The 9,514-nt window shown below is 62.2% G+C and overlaps 1 long non-coding RNA gene across 1 annotated transcript; it reads right to left on the bottom strand.

Moving 5' to 3' along the window:
* Positions 1-531: 531 nt before the first annotated feature.
* Positions 532-7,795, bottom strand: LOC111774676 (uncharacterized). The gene is made up of 3 exons (XR_002809789.2): positions 7,220-7,795; positions 1,543-4,620; positions 532-763 (listed from the first exon to the last, which is right to left on the bottom strand). It is a non-coding gene; the product is annotated as an uncharacterized lncRNA (long non-coding RNA).
* Positions 7,796-9,514: the final 1,719 nt, after the last annotated feature.

The raw sequence follows: 9,514 nt of genomic DNA, 5'->3' as shown, positions 1-9,514 counted from the left end.
GGGGGGCTGGACGCTGCCCGGGCGGCAGTTTGCTGACCCCTGATGTGGAGTGCAGACCCGAGAGTCAGACAGCCTGGGTCTAAGTCGACTCACTAGGTACCACTCTGGGGAGTTTACTCATCTTTCTGTGCCTCAGCTTCCTCATCTACAAAATGAAGAGGGCGTGTCCTTCAGGGCCCCGTGGGAGACAGTGTTTCCCCCAGGGGGTCCCCGTGAAAAGGGTTTGGTGAAGGGTCTCTTCACAGGGGGCGCGGGGTGAAGGGTGAGGGGCAGCAGCAGGACCCGTTTCCCCTCCCGGGTCTGCAGGGCCGAGGACGGAACAGCAGCACCAGGCGCGGTGCCTGCGGCAGAGCTGGGGGCCGCTGCCGAACGGACGGGGTCGGGGGAGAGCGGGGGCACAAACCCGGGAGCCTGGGCGATGCCAGCCCCCGGTGCACAGAGCCCCATGGAGAACATGTGTCAGGAGCAGACCGAGGGGTCCAGCGCGGACGCTGGCGATGACGCGATGTTTAAAAATCAGAAACACGTGTCTGGCATTTGCACACCTGTGTGCACACCATCGCTCACAACAGTCAAAGGGGAAGCCACCCAAGGGCCCAGCAGCCGGTGGGTGGGTGAGGAAAACGGGGTCCATCCGTGCAACAGAGCCGGCGTCCGCCTCCAAGAGGAAGGAGATCCTGACCCGCTCCACCACGGGTGGGCCTTTGGGACGTCACGCCGAGAGGAAGAGCCAGTCACGGAAGGACAGACAGCGCGTGATTCCCTGGAGAGACAGAGAGCGGGATGCAGGGGCTGGGCTGGGGCGGGGTGAGAGCTCGTGTTCAATGGGGCAGAGTTTCAGTTTTACAGACAGAAAGAGCTCTGGAGCCCGAGGGGTGATGGTTGCACGACGACGTGAACGTCCTTAATGCCCCTGAACCCCTAAAGACGGTGAAACAACACGCACGAGTGGGGAGCATCGGCCACGTCACCCCGTGAGATGGGGACAGAGCAGCACATGAGCCCCCTTCACAGAGGAGGAAACAAGGCTCCGGAGGCTTCGGGGGGCGCCCGGCTCTCCCAGGAGTCCCCTCTGTTCCTTGTCGGGACACCGTCCCCGGACGTGCCTCCTGCACTGGGGCTCCCTCCCTCCACACTCAGTCGGTTGGGGATTATCCATCGTGACGGCTCTGCCCGCCACGTCTCGTCTGACCCAGTCGCTGGCGCCCCCTCCATCGGGCTGGGGCTCCCCTCCCCGCCGGGCTGGGTACCGTGACCTCGGGGCCGAGGCTTGGTTCCCGCAGCCTGTTTGTCATCCCTTCGTGGGCACTTTCTGTGCACATGGGTCCAATCCCATGTATCGGCGCCCTGTCTTCTGCACGCCCCGCTGTGCCCCACAGGTGACCCCGCGGACGTGCCTGGCCGCGTCTGCACACACAGACATGCTCACGTGCAGCTGTGCCTCTCTCTCCGGCAGGAAGTCTTTGAGGTGGAGCCCAATGGGCTGGGTTTAAATTCTGGCTGCACCGCTTACCGCTGTGCAACTTTGCACCAGTTACTTACCTTCTCTGTGCCTCAGTTTCCCATCTGTAGAATGGGGATGATGACAGAGCCTGCCTCTTGGAGCGTGTTAGTTTTCTGGGCGGCCACAACACAGGACCACCGACTAAGTGGCTTCAAACAGCTGACACGACTCTCCCAGAGCTCTGGAGGCTGGAAGGCTGACATCAAGGTGTCGGCAGCGGTGGGCCCTCTGGGGTCGCTGAGGGAGTATCTGTTCCGTGCCCTCTCGGAGCTTCTGGCGGGTGCTGGCATCCTTGACGTCGCTTGCCTTGTAGACGCGCTGCTCCTTCTCTGCCTCTGTCGTCACGTGACCTTCCCTGCATGTCTCTGTCCTTGTTATAAGGACACTGGTCGTTGGCTAAGGCCCACCCTCATCAGGGTGACCTCGTCTTAACCTGACCACACCGCAAACGCCCTCTTCAAATAAAGGCCGCCACAGGTCCCGGGCAGACAGGAACTTGGGAGATTCAGGCCCGGACGTGGGGTTACCGTGCGTTAATCTCCGCACGCGCTCACGACAGCCCGGGCACCTGCGCACGGCCCGTCCCGCGTGGCCTCTGCCGCCATCGTGACCCACGGGAGACACAGAAATCCCTCTCGTTGAAGCCGCGGTTCGGGGGCTTCTGTTCCCTGCGGCCAGATGTGCACGGCCTGAGCCGGAGGCTTCCAGGACCCTGCCCTTTCCCCGGGCTCCTCCTCGGTCCCCCCCACCCACCCCCTCGGGCTCAGTCCCACTGGGGAGGGCGCAGGCCAGCTGGAGACTGAGAAGCTGCCCCAAGTCCGGCTTCCCAACAAGGAGGCAACTACGGGAACGATTTTCTCTTTATCTCCCTCTCCTCCTCCCCAGCGCTGTCAGAGCATCGGAGCCTGGACGGCCCCTGCAGATGAGAGGGGCCTGTCCCTCCTCCTTGGTTTCAAGGACAGGAGAGCAGGCCTCAGAGAGGGGCAGCGACTGGGCCAAGGTCACACAGCGAGTTGGTGGGGGCCCCAGGACCCTGGCAGGCGAGGGGAGCAGAAGGGGCTGGGTGGGGACTGTGGCGCGCTGGGACACTCAGGGTCTGGCCAGAGGGAGTGGTCACTAGGAAGGCACTGGATCGTAGCCGTGTGGGGAGGCCCCTGCGTGACCAGGCCCACCTGAGTTTCCAAGAGAAGCTAAAATCCACGTTTGTGAGGGATACAACCTCGTAATTCAGAGTTCTGGAAAACACAGTGTGGGCCAAACCAAGTGGTCCTTGCTGAGAACAACGTCCGTACTTGGGTAACACAGTGCCCGTGGTGGGCACAGCCCAGAGGTGAGTGGGGAGGAGCATAGCGCCCTGTGTGGTGGGCACTTGGCTTCTCTCGGTCCCTGAGTAGCGAGGTGGGATCTTCCCGGCCTGCCTTCGTTAGTGCTCCGTCCAAAAGCCCCTTACAGCCCAGGGGTCTGCGTCAGCCTGCCATGCACGGTGTATATGTTGTGCACTGCACAAAGGCGGCCACTGCGCAGGCGATCCGGGCTGAGGTCAGGCTGTGCTTGGCTCGCTCGCTCGGCTGCTCATCCTGGGAGAGGCATCCGATCGTAACGCAGCCACCCAGAGGGCTCGTTCACCTAATTCCCATGGCGCTGTGGGCCAGGTGGGGTCCTCTAAGGAGACCAGGCCAAGGGGGATCAGACGTGTGGGAGGTTGATTCAGGGAACAGCTCTCGGGGGGTGGCGGGAGGGCCTTCGATGTGGGTCTGGCACCTGTGTGGGAGCCCCGGGAGCGGGAGGCGTGGAGGCCTCAGCACAGGCCTGAGGCGGTTTTTGTCCAGGCCGAGGGGGAGTCCTGGAGCCAGGCCCCTGGGGGTGCCCCACGCCTGGGGCTGCCTTCATGTCCCTTGCGCACTCAGTTGTTGGTGGGGAGCACCCGGGGGACGCGGGGCGAGTTCAGAGCTCAGCAGCCGGGCTGTCGGTCAGTCAGTCACGTGCCCGCGGTGGGAGACCGGGGGACCCCATGGAGGCTGCAGTGCTGTGGTCCTGGGGCGGCCGGGTCTGTGGGGCGCAGTTGAGAGCAGCGTGCGCAGCCCGGGGGCTCCCCGCTGGCTTCTGCTCCGGGTAAGCGTCAGGGAGGATTTCCTTTCTGCACCGTAATCGATCTGGAACGGAGGCAGCACAGAAATGTGCCCTCTCTGTGCTCTCTGGAGGCTCCTGGACCCCGGGGTGTTGCCTCCTGCCCCAGGGCGGTGGGTGGCCTTGTGTGAATGTGACAAAGGGCCACACTCAGTGCTTTACAGGGAGACGTGCTCTGGAGGGCAGAAGTCCAGATGGGTCTAAGTGGAGGCGCGGGCAGGGCGGGTTCCTCCTGCGGCTCCGGGCAGGGCGCGTCCGGCCTCTTTCGGCTCCTGGGGGAGCGGCGTTCCTGGCGCCACAGCCCCTTCTCATCTGAGACCCTCCACGCAGCCTCTTCTCTCCTCTCTGACCTCCCGCCTCCCTCTTACAGGGACCCTTGTGATGACACTGGGCCGGCCCAGGTAATCCAGGACGATCTCCGTCTCGAGATCCTTGACTGAGTCACACCCGCAAAGCCCCTTTCCCACGTCACGTTCGCAGGTGGCGGGGTCAGAGCGTGGACATCTCTGGGAGCCACTGTTCAGCCGTTATGTCAAATAAACAAGGTGGGGAGGTGGCGAAAGTTCCAGGTTGGGAAGGAACGTCGCGGACCAGCTGTGTGGCTCCAGCCGTCTCCTGGCCTCCCTGGGCCTGGTACACACGGGCCTGGTCTCTGCCGGGCGACAGCTCCAGCTGTGGTGTGTGCAGCATCCATTCTCTTTTCACTGGTCACAGCTCGTCTGTTCTCTGGGGGAACAGTCCGTCTCCGGCTCTCAGTCCAGGTGCTGCACGTGGACGTGAACATCCTCTCCTCTCCAGTCAAGGATGAGCAAGGGGCGAGCCTGGCCCATCAGCATGGGTCATGACCTTGGCGGGGCCAGTGGTGAGAGCTTTACCTGGAAATTGGGCCAGGCTCTCTTTCTTCGAGGTGGCGAAGCCAGCAGAATGAAACCTGGAGCTGCTGGTGGTCGTCCTGCCTCCAGATAGGAAGACCTTGCTTGAGAGTAGATCTATAGAGAAGAAAACAGACTAAGAAGCAGAGGAAGGCCAATTCCTATTGACCTTGAGCACCTGGATCCAGCTGTACCTGAAGCTGGACAGGCCCTGAAATTTTCAGATACTGAGATGATAAATCCCCCTTTTGGCTTCAGCCAGCTTGAATTGAGTTTGTAATTCTTGCTACTAAGAGTCCTGACTGGTGCTCCCTTCTTCAATTTGGGCCACCCAGCCCAATATCGCAGAATTAACATGCCATTTTGCATGTAGGCACCAACCTCATGGGGGCCTCGCTTGCCTGCCTTCCTCTCCCTCCTCTTCCCCTGCCAGCTATGCTGTTGGGTGATACATCGTAATGTATATTTAACAGTGGCTCAAAATCGAATTAATTTAGATCGGTTAATAAACTGTGACATCCGTTTCTAAATCAAGCTACATTTTCCTCTTGAGCAACTAAATTCATGCCTGTTGGTTTAATTTGTTGCTATTGTAATCCTCTAACGCTGATGAAATTATGGAAAGGTTTCTAGTGAAATTACCCAGATTTGATTAGGGTTAAACATGTTAATATTTTTCCTTCCTGGGAGTCTTTGCAGAGAGTTCGCCCGGGAGCGTGTGGTTTCCACCCACCGTGGAGCGCGAGCTCAGGGAGCAGACTCGTCCTGTCCCTGTTCAGTGCATTTATTGAGCTCTGACTGTATGCACAGCCCTGGATATTAACGTTCTCAGTGGAGGGTCTGCACGCAGAAGAGGTTCTGAGCTTCTATGTGACAGTTATGGGGAATCTGGGGACACTGAGGGTCACCTCCAACTGTGCCTCCCAAAGGCCCCACCTCCAGTGGTACCAACCTGTTGGCAGTAAACCCAGCGCCAGTCCCAAGTAGGTGCACAGTTTGACCTTGAGCTCGACCCTGAGGAATTTCCTGCTGCCCAGCCGCCCTCTCCACGGCCCCAGGTGAGCAGGGACAGCATGAGGTGACAGGAGGGCAGGGACGAAGATCAGAGGCGCCAGACCCAGCAGAGGGAGAGAAGCCAGGCGGGGGCCGTCTGCTCCCTCTGCCCCGCCCCCTCCCGCTGAGGTTGTGGGCCTGCCTGGCCATTTGTTCTGGAATGTGCCGGCCTCGCCCCAGGAGCACATCATCGCAGAGGCATCTGCAGTGCCGAAGGCTCCAGGCTCCCTCCTTCAGGGAAGACGGCCTGGCTGGGAGCTGAGACCCAGGGCGGGGACGTCAGGCACAGAGGGCCGCCGGGAGGGTCCCCGGTTCGGACGTCCAGCCCGTCCACGAGGAGACGGTCTCCGGGAGACCCGCGTTAACCCTCCACGAGCTGGCATTCTGGTTGGCGGCTCCTGAGCTCGACGCGCAGTCCCCTGGAAGGGCTGCCCTTGCTTCCCCTCGGGGAGCGACGGGACCACCGCCCTTTGGGTCGGCAAAGTGCCCACCCCACGCGGGACGCCTCTCGGACCCCAGACGGGCAGGGCGAGGTCCCACGGCCGAGCCTCCGCCCATGCTCTTCCCCTGCCGGCCCGTCCTTTCCCTGCGCCCGAGCTCGGCCCTCATGTCTCAGCAGAGCCGCCTCCTCCTCGCAGCCTCCTCCTCCCTGACCTGCTCTCCCCCTCGCTCGGTGCTGCCCCTTGTAGAATCGATGGCAAACGGTGACTCGAGAACTGTGACATCGTTTCCTCACACCCACGCCCGCTGCCAGGCCAGTGAGAGCAGGACCCCGTGCCTCTAACCCAGAGGCCGCCCGCCAGTGGCCCGCAAATGGGCTTAGTTGCCCTCACATAGTGATTGGTCATTTTTAACAAATTAATTGGCATCATTTTAAAGTTAAGAAATTTTACACTAAAAACGTAGATTTGTGGCCTCTGTTAAAAAACTCAGAAGATCTGGTGACCCTGGGCCCTCCATTTTCACAGGACAACAACTGGCTGGATCTGGCCTCTAAAGGGGGAGGGGATGCTCTCCTTCACTTCACTCCACTCCCCACCAGTCCCTATTGCCCCACACGCCAGCCGCCTCACCTGTTTACATTGCCTGTCTGATCACTGTGGGTTTTGAGTTTCGACCCCTGTCTGGCCCTTTGTGTCCCTGGCCCCTGACTACACCTGTTGTGACCCTGGCAGCAGCCTGGTGGGACACATCTCCCATTTGTCAGACGAGGAGACTGAGGTTCAGAGAGGCTTGGTGCCCTTCCTGAGATCACACAGCCAATGAGCAGCAGAGCCAGGGTTTGAACCGCTGATTATGTCGTTCCTAAACCTGGGCTCCCTCCACCTCCACACACACACCATCGCTGGGCCCTTCCCTCCTCGTGTTTGGCTATTTGCCATTCCTTAAAAAAAAGGAAAATATTGACCACCTACTGTGTGCCGGGCCCCAGACAAAGCCCTGTGTAGCTTCTAACACGACATCAGGAGGCTGGGGAATCCTGCCTTTTCACTCACTGTTGTCAGGAGGGTGCGGTCAGGGTCATCTCAGCCGGGCTCAGCGTCCTTCGTGGGGGCCCAACATCGCCAGGACCCGGGCACCTTAGAGGCCGCGGCCTCCAGACCCTCCCTCTACCTCATCCCACGCCGCCACCAACCAGAGTCTAAGAGACGAGGTCTCCCACCTTCTGGAGTGTCAGCTCCCTGGGGCACGGATGTGGCCTCGTCTTGGTCCCTGCTGTCTCCATGCTGCCTGGAACAGTCTGGCACATAGTAGGTGCCCAGCAAATGTTTGTTGAATGACTGAAGGACAGCGTGGTAGCAGCGTCTTCCCATGCCTCTGCTGATGGGAATTCCACAGAAGGAGCTCCTGTGGCTGCCCCTCCTCTGGGGACTGGCATCCGAGACGCTGAGAGGTGAAGCAATCGGCCAGCGTTTGCCAGCTGCTCAGGGTGGGGCCAGAAGCAGAAGCTGGGCCTCTCCCGGCCCCAGCTGAGGAGCAAACCCTCTCTCCTCCACCCCCGTCCCAGCGTGCAACCTGAGCTTTTTGACACGGCAGAGCCGGTGGCTGACGTCCAGCGAGCAGACGGCCGCCAGCAGAGCCCCAACGGCCTAGGGGCTTGCGTCCCGGAAGGGCCTCAGCCCTCCCCCCAGAGGGAGCCTCCTGCTGGAATCCGGGCTGCCCCGGGCGGTTGCTCCTGGACAGTATTTCAGCGTTTGTCAGACGTAATCGTGGCCTCAAGTGAAATATTTAAACAGAACTTCAAGGAATCCAACAGGAGAAAATGAGTTTTAGGGGAAATGCACACACACACACACACACACACACACGCAAACCGAATTCTTTCCTCAAAACATAAGCTGGAAGGATTTTATCTGCTGTCAGAGGGGAAATTCAAGAGGTTTAATTTAAAACCTGGGCGGGCTCGCAGCCCCTCAGTGGGGCGATTCTTCCATTCTCGCGGAGTGAGATAAGGCAGTGCCGGGCCAGCTTTTGGTTTGGCTTCTGGAACTCCGACTGGCCCTCCTGCGAGCCCGGGGCCTGGGGCTGGAGGGTAGCTCCCCGCGGGGGACGAGACTCGAGATGACATTTATGCAGCCGGGGCCCCCGGGGGATGTGGGCAAGGCCACCAGCGGTGCAGGTGTGGATGGCAGTGCCCGGCCGGGTCACGGTTGCTGACCCCGGCTGCCTGTCACCCGTGCCCGCACCCGCGCCCAGCCCCTTAGCGATTGTGCCAAATCCAGGCTGAGGGAGACGTCAGTCAGGAGGATCCCTGGTACCCGGGGCCCTGGCACCGCGGCATCTCCATCTGTCAGGAGTCAGCCCCCTCCCCGCCTTTGTGGGCCCGATGGACGGAGGGCCGGACCCAGCCGCTCAAAACTGCGGCCTCATCAGCGCACTTCCCCCATCCCTCCGGTGGGGCTTTTATTGGGTGGAAACTGGCAGAAGGAGAGCTCCCAGGTCGCCGGGTCCCCCCGGGTGCTGTGCTGTGCTTCCTGCCATCCCGGATCTCGTGGGAAAATGCCCACTTCCTAGAGAACAGGCTTCCCGGAACCCAGCGCAGGGGGACCCGGTGGCCGCGCGGTGGCTGCTGTCCTGGGAGGCGCGGGCACGTCGGGGAGAGCCTCTGGTTCGTGGTGGCCGGGCGCGAAGGGGGCCTCGAGGCTGAGCCGCAGTCCCCGGGGCTCCCCTCTTCGTCTCTGCATCCCGGGGACCACATGCCCCAGAACTCGGTTAAGAGCATCCCCCGCCGTGTTAGGGAGCCGACCCTGCCGTGCAGTCGGAGGCCCGCTGACCCCGGGGCCTTCTCGAGTCACGACGCCCCCCCCCCCCAGCCTCGCCCGCGGTGGCCTGACGGGTAAGGACAGCGACAGGCCCCCACGGGTGGCACCCTCCCCGTCCGCGACCAAGTCCCCCGCCAGCCGCGCGGTTTGCCGGGCGGACGTGCTTCCTCCGCGGTCCGCAGGGCCTTCCTCGCGCCTCTCCGGCTCTGGCGGCTGCCGGCAGCCCTGCACCTGCCTGCGCGTCCTCGTCCCCACCGGCCTTCCTGCACGGCCACCGGCCGCCGCCCTCGCTCGCGCAGTTCGGCAGCTTCGCTTCACTGAGTCTGCAAAGACCCTCCTTCCAGAGAAGGTCCCCCCCAGGTGCTGGGCGCACGTGAACGTGGGGACGCCGTTCCCCCCCGGACGCCCCCGGGACCTGCTCGGCCGGACCTCCCTGTGTCCACCCCGATCCCCACGGCGGCCACGGAGGCAGGTGCCGTCACAAGTCCCGTCGCACGAAGAGGAAACTGAGGCTCAGAGCGGCACGGCCGGAAGACGCTGGAGACGCGCGGAGCCCGGGCGCTGACCCGGCCCAGCAGCCGCCCCCGGACGCACAGAACCCGGGGGAGGCGCCCGCGCAGCTGCGCTCCTGCAGGGCCGGACGCGGGGCGCCCACGAGCACGCGGCCGCCGGCGGGGCTGAAAGTTCCAGGCGCA

Source organism: Equus caballus, chromosome 8, assembly GCF_041296265.1.
Source record: "Equus caballus isolate H_3958 breed thoroughbred chromosome 8, TB-T2T, whole genome shotgun sequence".
Lineage (NCBI taxonomy): Eukaryota > Metazoa > Chordata > Mammalia > Perissodactyla > Equidae > Equus > Equus caballus.
Note: the sequence above shows the minus strand (reverse complement) of the source record. Positions and strands in the feature narration are given on the sequence as shown.